The sequence below is a fragment of the Paramisgurnus dabryanus genome, chromosome 7 (assembly GCF_030506205.2).
Source record: "Paramisgurnus dabryanus chromosome 7, PD_genome_1.1, whole genome shotgun sequence".
NCBI classification, from domain to species: Eukaryota; Metazoa; Chordata; class Actinopteri; order Cypriniformes; family Cobitidae; genus Paramisgurnus; species Paramisgurnus dabryanus.
In genome coordinates this window covers 43376122-43391215 of record NC_133343.1, presented here as the reverse complement: position 1 = coordinate 43391215, position 15094 = coordinate 43376122, and positions in this window count along the sequence as shown.

The window sequence follows — 15094 nt, the reverse complement described above, 5'->3', positions numbered from 1 at the left end:
ATTTCATTTTTCAAAGGCTTTAAAATACAAAATACACTAGTCAACATTTGAAGTGGATCAAAACCTTTATTAAAAGTTGTCTTAAAACCAATACCCAATACCTGTTCTTGTCTAATGAGAACTTTATTGATTACTGCCCATCCCTGACCGCCGGTATTCCTGCATTTGCAAAAAATATCTGCTCCACTCCATGGCCTGGCAAACACTCATAAGGCTGCACCTGTCCAGTGGACAACAGAGTGTGAACAGGCATTCCAACAGCTGAAGGAAGCTCTGGCGAGTCCTCCATCCCCTCTCTAAATGTACACAAATAATTTGGCCTAATGAAATCCTAATTCAATGTGTTAGAGTTAAAGTGTCACTCTCAGCAGAAATGTAATTTACTGTTTTATGTCTTTATCACCCACCTTAAGCAAAAGTAGATTTTTATGATCAATTTAAGGCACTTTTGAGTTGTTGTGACTTTAATAATGAGGTTATTCTAATGGGAGATTTAAATGTAAATTGGGACAAAATAGTGATAGAAAGAAATTACAGATAATTTTGGACTAACACAAATGATCAGTAATCCCACTAGAATAACAAATCATTCTAAAACTTTAATCAATTTGACCACAATGCAATATTCTTCTAAATAAAGATGATACAAAACAATTAAGAAGTGTTAGTAAAAGCATCAATATAAAACTATAATTTATTCCAAAGAGCCAAGAACAATGTTTAACTGCAGCTTTAAATAATCTTGATTAGTCTAGCATAGTTTCTTGTGATGACAGTAATAAATGTTGTGATCTACTATACTTCTCCATTAAAGGGGTTCTGTCTCAGTATCAGAAAGCAAGTAATTTAAAGAGACAAGTTTATTCCCTGCCTTGGATCGATAGTGAATGTAAACAGCTTATGTCACTCAGAGACAAATTTGCTCAAAAAATCATTACAATCTGGATTAACTACTGATCGATTAAATGTTGTATCTGCAAGGATTAAAGTCACACAAACTCTGAGAATGGCAAAAGCTAATTTTTTTCATAACTGTAATTAATGGTGCCAAAGGAAATTGCAAGCTAATTTGGGAAAATATTAACAAACTTCTTGGTAAAAATAAGCATAATGCTGATAAAGACCTTGAACTAAAATTTGCCAATGAATATCAGAGCCTCTCAGCCTAGCAACTAAATTAAATGATTAACTGTTTTTCAAATCTTGTGACCAATGTGGATGCCCTAACTCAAAATTCAAAGTTTAATATTCAGTTTACAGAAAATGAAGTAGAAAATAAATCTCTAAATTGAAAAGCTCTAAAGTTAGGGATGTGTTTGGATTTAATACAAATCTTCTGAAGCATTATGAATCCTGTATCCTGGCTTCTGTGACCCATCTTATAAATGTATCAATTATGCAGGCAGTTGTTCCTTTGAGTTTGAAGGTTGTGACGGAGTGGAAAAGCTCTGTGTATATTTGTATGTTACTTACCTCAAGTAATTGGAGGTGTGTGTTAGTAATTAACCCTGCAACTATAAAGCCAAAGCTTGTGTCATGCGGAGGGGGTCATAGTTCGTGTGGTCACGTGAGAGAACCCGAAAGCATGTTGGAAATGAAGGCGTCTGTGAGTTCCATGTGCGAGTTTACCATGTTTCCCTGATGCACCCGTGCATGCTGTCTTTGTGGAGTTTACAAAGTATACCCTCAGTGTCTAAAGTTGGGAAAATCCATCGCTGTTCTCACGCAGTCCTTCCTACCTGCTCTCTTCTGGTTTTTCTTTTAGGATTACCTGTGTGATCAACAAACTAGGCTTGTTTGTTGTTTGTTGTTTTGTTATTTCTCTGAATTTGGCGTTTATTGCCGATGTAAACGGGAAAAGCTTCAAAGTGTGTATTGTGTGTTAAGTTTACTTGACTGTTATGTTGTTTTGAAGTCATCTATTAATTAAAATTGTGAAAAGGAAAAATTTAAACGATCTGTGTTTTTGGTTTATGTATGTAACCAGTGGTATATTTGAGTTATCCTGGGTTCAATTTATGAAATTTGACAGATTTAAAACTGTCTGGCGCCCGAACAAATGTATTAAAGTTGTAGATCTCAATCGTAATTCCCTGGTGTAGTGGACAGTAGCTCCGCCCTTTCGCCCAGCGAGACCCGGGTTCGATTCTTGCCTCAGGCACTTAAATTTAATTTTTGTTAATTTTGTGTTTTTTGAACTGCCACCGTTACAAGGTGGCAAATGTCATACCAATATATAAATCGGGTGATAAATTTGAACCTGCTAATTATCGAACTATTAGCATACTCCCTATCTTCTCAAAGATTGCAGAAATGTGGGTGGCTAACTATATTATTGCACATCTTAATGATTCCAATCTGGGTTTGCACCCTTTGCAATTCAGATCCCAATCTCTTCACTCAACTGAAACGGCTGTCTGTGTTTTTGTTGAGAAGGTGAAGTCTTATTTAGTTATGTTGCAGCTGTTTTTGTTGACTTCAACCGTGCGTTTGATACTGTGAATCACCTTAAGCTCTTGTCTAGACTGTCAACATTTAACTTTAGCAATCAAACCGTTCAATGGATACAGTCTTATCTATCAGACAGAAAACAATGTGTGCAAAATAAAGAATAGTAAGTCACCCTATCTTCACTATACTCAAGGTGTCCCTCGGGGATAAATTTTAGGTCCCCTGTTATTCTCACTTTATGTAAATAACTTGCCCAATGTTTGCCAAAATGTGGACACGATTATGTATGCAGATGATACAATAATTTTTACACGAGCCAAAAGTGCTGATGATGCAGCCCATCAGCTTTCATTAGCCTTAAATGACTTACAAACATGGCTGAATGATTCATGCCTGGGCCTTAATGTGAAAAAGACTGTATCAATGTTCTTTAGTAAACCAAAAACAGCTGTGGCCGCTGTAAAAGTTCGCTTGGGTGGACAAGAATTAATTAATGTTGAGGAATTTAAGTATCTGGGAGTGCTAATATACTCGAAATTATCATTTAAAAAACACGTAAAAAAACCAGTGAAAATTATAAATGTTAATATACGGAATTTTAGACATATTCGTACATCATTAATGGATACAGCAGCGTTTACATTCCTGCACTCTATGATACTGGCTCATATTGAGTACTGTATCACAAGTTGGTCTTACACGAGGCATGCTGCTAGTGGGCCAAATGAAGTGTGCTACAAAAGATCATTGAAAATATTAGATTAGAAACCTTCATCATATCACCTTTGTCAATTTTTAGATAAATATAAGTTTTTAAACTTTACAAAAAGGGAAACAATTACCAGTGCATTATGGGTTGTGCAATAAGATCATTAAAACATGGGTTGTGCATTAGGGATCAGTGCAATATAGAATGGTGTAATATGGGTCAGTGCAATATCAGGACAGTTAGGGCATAAAATTGTGTTTTTTGTGGTATAGTTGATGCTTTGCTGTTTTCTAAATGTCCTTTGTTGCCCACTCTTGTTGTTATTGTTTGTTTAAACATGATGTGATCACTGTTTTTGACCTTGTCTTTTTGTATATAGACTGTATAGTGTTTTTGTATGTATTTATTATCTGGCGTGTAACATCAATCTGCCAAGTGGTCTGCAGATGGAAATTAGCCTAAGGCTATAATCTGACATATTTACATTTGTGAAAATGTTCATTAATATGTATTGTTCCCCTTTTTCTTTCTTTCAAATAAATAAATAAATCTTAGCTTATATGCTGATTTTAACCTGCCTTTCCGTTTATACACAGATGGGAGTCTGGAGGGTCTGGGTGCTGGCTCAGGTCCAGGATGGAAAAGAACGTGTCATTGCCTATGCCAGTCGAAGTCTCCATCCCACGAAAATAAATGACCAGAACTATAGCTCATTTAAATTGGAACTGCTGGCCCTTAAGTGGGCAATGACTGACAAATTCAATGGGGAATGGAGGTAGAAGTTTTTATTGATAACAATCCACTTGTGCACTTGGAGACGGCAAAGCTTGGAGCAGTAGAACAACGGTGGGCAGCCCAGCTAGCCAACTTCATGTATACAATCCGATACCGCCCAGGGACTGCTACCGTAATGCTGATGTCCTGTCCAGACTTCCGGGGGAGCAACAAGAGGTCGTGACTCGGCTGGTAGGAGCAGAGCCTGCTTAAGAGCAATCCGTGTGGTATGCACAACAGAGGGAAGACCCAGACTTAAGCAGACCCATACAGAAATGTAATATATGTCAATATATGTAAATTACATATATAATATCAGTGCCCATGTATGTCTGCTGCATATATGAAAGTATATGAGAAATTCATATATGTAAAAAACATAGACATATATGAAAAATATATTTCAAAATATAGCAAAAATGGCCGTTTTCATGTAAGTGTCATATATTTTCCCATATATGGACATACATGTGAAATATATGTAAGACACATATAAGTATACATGCATATATGTACTTATTTCCATAGTACATACTTTCACTTATATTAGGGATACAAATATGCTTCTTATATGATGCCAACATGTACTTTCACTTATATTAGGGATACTGTCGTGGATTTTTTCAGGAGAATCAGAGACGGTTGAGATGTAAAATTCTCTTCAAAGTATTTTATTAAAGAATTGTGTCAGACAGCTTGAAACACAATACTGGTCATAGGGTGTATACACCTGCATTGGTAAAATGATAATGACAATGACCCCGTTCTGAGTTTTTCAGTATATTATATAGTGGTCCAATAGTGGTCCAGTAGCCCTGCCTTTCTTTCACTCTGTACTATCCCAATGCTCAGCAGACTCCTGCCTTTAGGCCCCTTAGCTCCTTCTCATAACTCATGACAACCTGGTGATGCTGTGACTTTATCTCTATAACATTCCAAGTTGGTACATAAATCCTCCCATGGGTGGTAAAACTCAGTGTCTTTGTTCTCTAACACATCATACAACTATTTTGCTATCCTTACCAAGGACACCCTTATCTCCTCCAGGCCCAGCTATGGACCTACACATTCATGTTCAAGCAACAGAGAGACAACTTTATTTATGTAGACATTAAAAACATACCATATAAAAGATAATACTAATCTGTAAGATAAAACACTCAAAATTTCTCTACCATATTTCCCCCCTTCGGAAACTAAATGTTTTCGATAACCAACCTGCAAATATGACTGCCGATACCAGAGAAGCCGGGCTAGGTACTTTAAAGAAAGAAAACATATAAAAGAATAAAATACCCCTGACAGTTCGGGCCAGACCCTCAGTCACTTTTCTAATTTCAACAGTCATTTCACAAGGGTTATCCTTTAAATGATAATTAATAACCTGTAAAAAACAGTAATGATTAACAACATGAAAAATATAACATAACATTCAATTTTAAATCTAAAGCAAGCATATCATCTTTTCAAAAAATCCTTTTCACTTTCTGGTAAGCCGTGCTAGGTGGATGTTTTACCTCCACCCCCAGGAGATTCCTGGACCATCAGTCACTTACCAGGCTTGTTACACTGTCATCACACTGTGGACAGTGATGCTTAAAACCATCCCTTTCCCTATTTTACACACACTTCAGGTTTGCAACTTGCATTACTAATAAAAGATTATAACTTGTAATGAAAATAATAAATGCAAAAGATAATACCTTGTTAATAAATGATAACAAATACAAAAAATGATAAATGTTAATAAAAAATAATAAATGCAATAGTATAGGTGACACCCCATGCCCAGTTTAACATTATCAGTAACATAATGATTCTCACATGAGAGTGTTTTGCTCTGGTGGGCAGTCCACACAGAGTCTTTCTAAGGAACATGAATTCTATATGTATACGTGTAGGGTGCATCTTCCAGCTTTCGACGGTCTTCAACCCATGCGCTTTGCACGCGTAGAGAGCCGTGTGAGGGAGGAGGGTACTAGAGCCTCGTTGGTTCCCCATCACACATGGATGTTGTCCTCAAATCTATCTCCCTCGTCGTCCTCATTAATTTGTACCCGTTGGTACATTATCTTACCCATTCCTTTGTCGATAGTTTCCCAATCAAACCCTTGATACATGGTATGCAACAACAATCACACAATGCCAGGATATCAACAGCTACAGCAGCTGACATCAGTAAAGAAGTTATCAGTGTACCTCATTTCCCAAACCATTTTCCATCATTTTTGTAAACGGATCATCTATCCCAGAGTTCTCAGCCAATTCATTTGACAAGTCAGTCAAACCTTCTAATGCCCTTATAATGCTCTCATCAGGGGCAGTATTGTCAGAAATAAATAATATCATCTATATGAAAATAAATCTATCATCTATAATTTTTTTAAACACCATCAGTGACGTTAGTCCCAATTGTGCTGTTATCCCCTTAACGTAATACAATTAATTAATCCAATCCACATTTTTATTGAGGGTTGACCACCAGAAAAGGATTGACTCAAAACCTGCAGCAATTTGATTTCTTGCTTTGTATTCATCTGGCACCCCCCTTGGAACCCCTATGGCATCTATATACTGTACATTCTATATACACATATTATCATAAGATCCACCAGGCAGATTTCTTTTCTGTCTGTTAATACTCTTAACACTTATTTTATCATGTAGGCTCCCAAAATCAGGTAATGAAAACATTTGAAATGGCATTATTAATTGTACAAGGGTACAGATTCCCTTCCAATGTACTCTTAAACTTGGCCTTAAATTCATGTCAACACACATTCACCATAAGTCTGCCCTTTCTGTGGTCTGGCCTACAAACCAGTTTGCCTTGTATCCCTCTTTATCATTTGTAACATCAATTTCTTTTTGGCACCACCCATCTGTAAAATGGTTATCTTAAAACATTTATAATTACCCTTATAGGCCTGTATATTTGGTGGGAGAAACATCATTATTTTAAACAAATAAACAACATTCATGCAATCGTCATCCTCCATATCCTTAAATGCTTTGATCATACATTACCCATTAATTGTGATCTCCAAATCCAGTTTCTATGGTTCATCACATCACTATCTAAAAAATAAGGTTACAGTGTTTATTTATCATATGGTTATTTCAACATAATGACATGGAGACAGTCGCCGGGGGTCGTCTTCTCTGGTACCTGAAAGCAATGAGTATTATAATACCACAATTTGGAACATTTTACCTTAACAGCTGTTGGACCTCATACGAGCCTTCTCGTCTGGGTTCATCCCACTTACGCTTGTAAACTTTGATCTACACCCAGGTTTCTACAGGAAAAGGTGTTGCAGTCTCGTCACCAGGTGTCTCTGTGTGCCTGCTTTTAATCTGTAAAATAGCTTTATGTTTTCTCATTAGTTCAGCAATATATTCATTAATATTCATTAATATATTCATATATTATATTCATTAATATTCAAATAATTTTTTAGATTCTCCTCATGCTCCAAATTCATTTCATTTTGATTAGCTTTGAACATTGGTGTTTCTGTTACCAATTCATGAGGGGATAAACATGTTTCCCTGTTAGTACTAAATCTTATGGCCATGATGAGCGCTATTGGTAAGGCCTAAACCAAATTTAGTTTAGTCTGTGCACAGATTTTGGCTATTTTTTATTTAATTAAACCATTACACCTCTCAACCGCCCCTTGAGACTGTGGATGATACACTGATCCAAATTTTTGGGTTATTCCTACCCTAGCAAGTGCTTTTCTCAACAGGTTGGCCTGAAATCCTGGTCCATTATCTGACTGTAATACCTTGGGAAGTGCAAATCTTACGACCACTTCCCTCTTAAGTGCTCCAGCCACTGCTTGCGCACTCTGCGTTCACACTGGATTGAAGCTTCTGTCCATCTCAAAAATTTAAAACATTTTCTCCTTAATTGGGTGGATCATATCTACAAAATCCATCACTAGACGCACAAATGGTCCTTCCACACTTGGAAACAGACGCATTTGGTGTACTGCTGGTTTGACATTTCTATAAATGTCACATTCTGACAAAAATTCGCTAATTTTGTTATGCATATTGATAAACCAGAAACCCTGTTGTCTCAAAATCTTATCTACCATCTCCCCCCTCGCGCAATGTTCACTACCATGCGCGTTCATCATCACCATTTTCTCCATTCTAGATGGTATTACTAAATGTTGTTGCTCTGTTCTCCACAAACCTTTTACATTGACAACACCTCTGCTTTGCCACTCCATCTTTTCAATTTGTGACGCTGTATTTTGCATGTCTCTGATTTCATCTACAGTTACGTCTGCGGAAATATTCACCTGTTTACTGTCAGTCTTATTACCTGACCTTGTCACTACCATGGTCATGGTTTCAGCTCGCTCTGGTTTTGCCGCGCCTAATTTTGCTTTCTCGTCTGCTTTTTAATTTCCTTTTTCATAAAATTAGTCTCCTTTTGTTTATGCCTTACACTTAATTACATTTACTTTAGCTGGTTTTTGTATTCCCTCAAATAGTTTTGTGATCTCTGTAAGATGTTTAATTGGGTGGCCTTTACTTTGCTTAAACCCATTATCACGCCATATTCCCCCAAAATAATGCACCATGCCATAATTTTTTTTCAATTTCCCTATCCAATATACTTCTGGTCTAACTAAAAGGGTTAGCTCGTTTAGTTATTTTGGTTAGACACTGCAACGTTAATCCCTGTGTTTTGGTTTTGATGGTAACATCTAATTTACACAAAATTTTCCTTGCAATTAATGTGATCGGAACCTGAGGTGCCATCAGAAATTGATTTACAACAGTTTTCTCTTCTATCTGAACCATAATTGGTTCTGACAGACACATTTTCATAGGTTTTCCAGAGAATCCTATTGTTCTAACAGATGATTGTGATGCAACAACCCCAGGTACCAATTTTGGATCAATTGAGCTGCATGTAGCCCCGGTGTCAATTAAACATTCAATTTTCACTCCATTAATTATGCATGTTAATTTAGGCTCTTCCCAATCATTTTCGGATAATGCCACCTGTTGGTTAATTGGACCCTCCGAACACCCCTATTGCTTCCACGGGTTTGTTGGACAGTCACGCCTAGCCTGAGTATTCTCCCCACATCCCCAGCAAACATTGTTTTGCCCGAAATATGGACCCAGATCAGCGGATGCCCTGTTCAGAAAATATCCCCTTCCTCTGCCTCTTGGCCATCTTCAAAAATTAATTCCTGTACTCTGTCCACTAGGTGCCATTACATTCACAACTACTGGTTGAGACGGGGCTGCGCCCTGGGGATGCTGCCATAGGTTCCGATTTTGGGTTTGATCCGCAGCTTGTTTTGGCAGATCAGCTACCTGTTCAGACTTATTAGGAGGGTGTGTTGCAACCATTTCGCCCTGAGAGTGGCTCGCTGACTCATATGACCCTGCCCATCCCACTACATAGGTTCCCCTGGGGTCCTAAATAATGTTTTTGTGTCTTTTCTTTTCCTCCAGACTAACTTGAGCCAGCTTTCGTATAGTCTCTTTAGCTTGTTGCTCTAAGTCTCTTTCGTGTTTCTGGTGTTTGGAAGCATGGTGTTTTAGGGTCTCCACCCACTGGCTGTGTGGCATTGCATCTAGCCCTGGGGTGTCACTCAGTTTGTTTTGCACAGACACTGGCAGTGCGTCCAGCAGGTCCTTTCTGAAAAGTCTGGTTTCAAAGTCTCTTGGGTCAGTAGGATCTTTTCTCAGCCCCTGCCCTCTCCAAGTTTGCATGTTTTTAGCAATCCACAGTGCACAGTCCTCCTGACCCAGTGCAGCGGGGGTCAGTTTGGTGCTGTCAAACTTGACAGGAAACTCAGTTCTCAAGGCACCCCAAAGTCTACCTCTGTAATAGTCAAGAGCCTGGCCGTTAAAATCAGATGAAACCACACTCTGTCCCATACCTGCTAACCACAACACATCCTCCATTTCTCTTAAACTAGTATTTTTTGCCAGTAAGGCTTTTATGTCACCCACCGCCAATCTTGTACCTTGCGTCTCTTTCTCCAACGCAGCAATCCAGGGACCAGCACCGTCTCTTAAACTTGGCAATAAGTTTATTATAGTCTCTAAATCTCTATGAGCCCATGGAACATACACAGCTGTTTTTCCTTCAATACGCAATGGAAATACACTCACACCTGGCTCATTCATTCCACCTCTAGGGGTACTTTTCAATAATGGGGATCTGTCCTCTATTGGGTCAAAGTCTAAAGCTAATGTGTCCCTATACTCCATATCTCTGTTTCTCTCCTCTACCAACATCTTAGCTCTGTAAGTTCTTAATCCATCAGGTCCTGACATTTTTGTCATATCTATACCACCTTTAGAGGCTGGGTACTCTTGTGTCATTTTCATATTTAGCCAGTCGTCAGTTTCTCGCTTTCTCTGTTCCATAGCATGCACTGCCCTAACCTTTTGTTGCTTAAGCACCCTTTCTTTTGCTCTCTCTCTATCCTGCCTTTCTTGCTCCAAAATCATCCTTTCTTCCTCTTGTAATCTTTTACTAAGCTCTCTGTCCTGTGACAGCCCTGCTAAACCCAAAGACTTCACCTCTTTAGTTAATTCTGTTATTTCCTTTGCTCTCTGTTCAATTAGTTGGTCCAGATGTTCTAACTGAGTCCTGGTATACTGACTAGCTCCTCCTGCTGCCTGACTTTGTTCACTGAATGATCCTTCCTTGCCTCTATGCATCTCATCATACAGTTCCACATTTCCATCAACTTCTAATTCCCCTTTAAGCTGCATAGTTCCTTTAATAACTGGATACAGTGTGCTAGCATTTGGTGAAGCAACAGGAGTGGTTGGGGCTGGAGTGAGAGCTGTAAAGGGAGGGACACTCTCAGAGAAAGTAGTGAAGGGAGGGCAGCTTGTGTGTGTGGTAGAGGGAGGGCATGGATTGAGAGAGGCAGAGGCAGTGGGCGGTGCATAGGGCGGTGGCTTAACTGTTGTAGTTACCACAGGTAATTGGTTTGCAGTGTCTAATGGTTGTTCTAGCAATCTTGTCTTTTCTATTCTTTCGTTTTGCTTTGCCAGCTCTTGAACTCTGACCTCTTCTCTATCAGCCATCACTCTTTCAGCTTCCTTACTCCAGCAACCTCTAGCTTTTTCCCACAATTCCATTCCATCTAACAAAGCTTTCCTCTTTTCTTTCTTTCCATCCTTCTTTGCTTTCAACTCCTGATTACCTATGTAATTAGTCATCCAAATTTTCATACTCTTTGTTTTTTCTTTATTCCATGTTCCCTGTTCTGGCCAGTTAAATGGAGGTTGCTCTCCTTTCTTATATTTGTTACTTCTGGTATACCATTTTAGATCATTACACCACTTAGCCAATGCTTTACCATCAAAGCCTTTGTCTTGTAAGTTACACCATTCCACCGGGGCCACAGTGATAGCACGCTCTAATTCTTTTGTTGCTGCTTCCATGTTACACTGAATGGTTGTTTACTTTATTTATTTACCAATAAGTCAATGCACTGCTCTGCACTATAAAATGTTCCAGTTAGGCGACTGGAATAAATCACAAAGGGTCCCACAAGTATGTAAACGATCTCTTCTTCACCTATCACTTTATCTGTCACACAACCACTTTTAAGATTTGATTCAAATTTAAACTTAGCACTTACAATGCTCAGTTCTTTATATCCTACAATTGTCTTTGACACATTAATCTTACAACTGGAAAAACTTCTTATCTCAGGCCAACTAAAACTAACACAAAATATCTATCTGATTAATTGGGCTATTTTATATGCAGACGTAACTGTATTGATCTCAGAGTCTTCTGTTTTAATTGTTAAACTTCCTTCTGTTAACCTTTCTTTTGTTAAATCAAATACACTCAATAATGACTTTTCAATATTAGATAAAGATTTCAGGTTCCACCAAAATTCAATGTTTTCAGTAACAACTGACATTCAATCATGGGCAATATTTTTCACACAGGATAACTCTTATCCCTAACTTTCAAAATCAAAATTTTCATGTGAGTTGAATAAGATGCAGAAATCCTTTTTTGGGACGTTTTTTTTTTTAACTATTCACTTATGGTAATTCCTTACCATGCAACAATTAATAAACACTTTCTTAACTTTAAGTTGGACAGAAGCTTTTTCCCTTGTCTCTCCCGAGTTTATTTGATAGAGTAATTTATAGTATCATAGTTCATCGATAAATTACCCTTAAACACTGTGTTCATCTCAAAGAATACTTTATAGTATCACAGTTCATCGATAAAGCACCCTTGAACACTGTGTCCATATCAGTGAGCTCTCTATAGTATCACAGTTCATCGATAGAGGCACTCATAAACACTCACTCAAGCAACCCACTGGTTTTTCCCACACTCCAGACTCTCTCGCTCACCCTCGTTTGCACATTCTAAGCACCTTGGTACACAAACTATGCAAACTCTTCATATTTGTTTCATAGAGCAATTTATAGTATCAAAGTTCATCGATAAATTACTCTCAAATACTCATTTAAGCAGCCCACTGGTTCTCCCTCAACAAAAATCTCTCTCTTATCTCACTTTTGTTTCATAACTTAACCAGTTACATCAAAAAACAACTAACAATCAAACCCACTGGTTTCTTTTCCTTTAAAAAGATGTATCCGTACTCATCTCAGATACTCTTATTTAAATCAGCCCACTGGCTTTACAAAATTTAGTTTCAAAATTAATGTTTTAGTTTGAGTCCATAAAATCAACAAAATTTAGTATAATTAAATGCCCTCTTGGCTATTAACAGTCAACGCCCTCTTGGCTATGTTAATATTAATTTCCATCAACTGTTTCACAGCTGGGTCCTCTTGACCCTCAGATAAGAGTACACCTACTCGGAAGACCAGGTTTCCCTATTAGAGATAATTTATCTTGTAATATCATCCACAAGTCCCTTCTCATTAATCGCATTACTAGTTAGTTTATGAGTTACAGAGAGAATTCAGGAATTCAAATGAAAACGCCGGGCTGTCTGTGTTTTCCAAACAGAGTCAAAAATCCCATCAATGCAGGTGAAAAAATGCTATAACGCTTTGCTTACCTTAATTTAAGAAGCAAGCGGCTGGCCAGCCTTAGCAGTTTAACACCCACAAAGAAGAAACAATCGACTCAGGATGGAGAACATCTCCCCCCGACCGTGAACGGCCTCTGAACGATCCCACTCGGTTGTCCAATGTTCTCTCTTGTAACCCTGCTCCGCAGCGCCAAAATGTCGTGGATTTTTTCAGGAGAATCAGAGACGGTTGAGATGTAAAATTCTCTTCAAAGTATTTTATTAAAGAATTGTGTCAGACAGCTTGAAACACAATACTGGTCATAGGGTGTATACACCTGCATTGGTAAAATGATAATGACAATGACCCCGTTCTGAGTTTTTCAGTATATTATATAGTGGTCCAATAGTGGTCCAGTAGCCCTGCCTTTCTTTCACTCTGTACTATCCCAATGCTCAGCAGACTCCTGCCTTTAGGCCCCTTAGCTCCTTCTCATAACTCATGACAACCTGGTGATGCTGTGACTTTATCTCTATAACATTCCAAGTTGGTACATAAATCCTCCCATGGGTGGTAAAACTCAGTGTCTTTGTTCTCTAACACATCATACAACTATTTTGCTATCCTTACCAAGGACACCCTTATCTCCTCCAGGCCCAGCTATGGACCTACACATTCATGTTCAAGCAACAGAGAGACAACTTTATTTATGTAGACATTAAAAACATACCATATAAAAGATAATACTAATCTGTAAGATAAAACACTCAAAATTTCTCTACCATAATACAAATATGATTCTAATATGATGCCACCATGTACTTTCACTTATATTAGGGATACAAATATGGGTAACACTTTAGAATACTGTATCTTACTTACTGTATAACTAATAAGGAATTACTGCAGAATTAATTGTTAGTTCTTCATTAACACTCAAGTCACTACTATTAACTACTAAGAAATATGTGTTAACTAATCAGTAGGTCATAGCAGTTTTTAATTATGTTAAGTAACTATTAAGTAATCAGTAACTAATCAATTTAGTCATTCCTCCTGAAGAACTACGATTAAGTAACTACTAATTCCGCTTCAGGAGGAATAACTATTAAGTAACTATTAATAAACTGTGATGCTCAGTATCCGGTTATGGCCTGTCTTCTTCTTTACTACTAATGTTAGTTGATTTACTTAGATGTATGCCTACTATACTGATTACATTCAGGTTAAAGTTTGAGCGCACACAGGTAATATCTGTGAGTTTTGTAATATCTCCCACTTTGTAAGAGAGATGGGACTGGGGGTTTCCAACTGTCAGCGGAGAGGTGCATCGCTATCGCATTTTAACAATGCGCTGTCGACCCTTAAACCAAACACTGTAGATACCACATTAATGAACTGTAAAAGTACAAGAAAGTTGCTTTTTTTGGTGGGGGAGGGGTTGTCTAAGGCTTAGTTGTTTAAGATAAAATAAAACTGGAGAACTGTTTCACTTTCTGTAAAATGTAACATCTTTGATTCTCCAATAAAAAAAAGAAAGAAAGAAAGTTGCGTATATTTTTTGTGTGTGTTTTTAATCAAGATATTTCACATCACTATTATAAAGTGATGACAAATGAATTCTGTATTCAAGGCAATGATCAAAGAATTACCACATCATTCTCAAAGAATTACCTTGAACCCATTGATAATTAATAAAGAATTACCACATCATTATCAAGTAATTACTAAGAACCTGGAACAGTATTCTAAAGTGAAAACAATGGGAACTACCACATAATTCTCAAATAATTACTTGATTAATGAACCCATTTGCGCCTGATTCTGCGCGCCGAAACATTACATCTAATGCTGGTGCATGCAGCATCAGGCGCAAATGGGTTAATAGTGGGTTTGAAGTAATTCTTTGAGAATTATGTGGTAATTCTTTATTGTCAATGGGTTCCCATTGTTTTCACTTTAGAATACTGTTCCAGGTTCTTAGTAATTCCTTGATAATGATGTGGTAATTCTACATTAATTATCAATGGGTTCAAAGTAATTATTTGATTGTTGCCTTAAAGAGTAACTAAACCCTAAACCAACTTTTTTTAGTTAATGATCTGAAAGAATGATGCTTTATTAGTGCTGTTCATTGATTTT